This window comes from Penaeus monodon, chromosome 27, assembly GCF_015228065.2.
Source record: "Penaeus monodon isolate SGIC_2016 chromosome 27, NSTDA_Pmon_1, whole genome shotgun sequence".
NCBI classification, from domain to species: domain Eukaryota; kingdom Metazoa; phylum Arthropoda; class Malacostraca; order Decapoda; family Penaeidae; genus Penaeus; species Penaeus monodon.
In genome coordinates, this window is record NC_051412.1 from 2434493 (window position 1) to 2434869 (window position 377).

Consider the following 377-nt stretch of genomic DNA (forward strand, 5'->3'; position numbering starts at 1 on the left):
GTCAACCGTTTCTGCTTGCTTAGTCTTCCTCATTTCTTCTCCTCTGTTTCATTTGGTCTTTATTGGTATCCTCACTTTTTTATACATATATGTCGAAAGATGTTATTGAATATAACAGATCCATAGACTGGTGAATAAGTAATGGATTTCATAACACAACTTGACAATTTATATTGAGACCAGTCCTTTTTTTTTTTCTTCTTTTTTAATGCTTGCTTTACCTCTCTCGTCCTGTCTCTTCCTCTTTCTCTGATTCCTCCGCAATAAAAGATTGATTTCCAACCACAGTAAGAATTACTGAATATTAGGTAGGGGGGATAAGGGAGGGGGCACTGAATAGGGAATCAAGCAATAGCATTTAACCCAAGCCCTGAAGT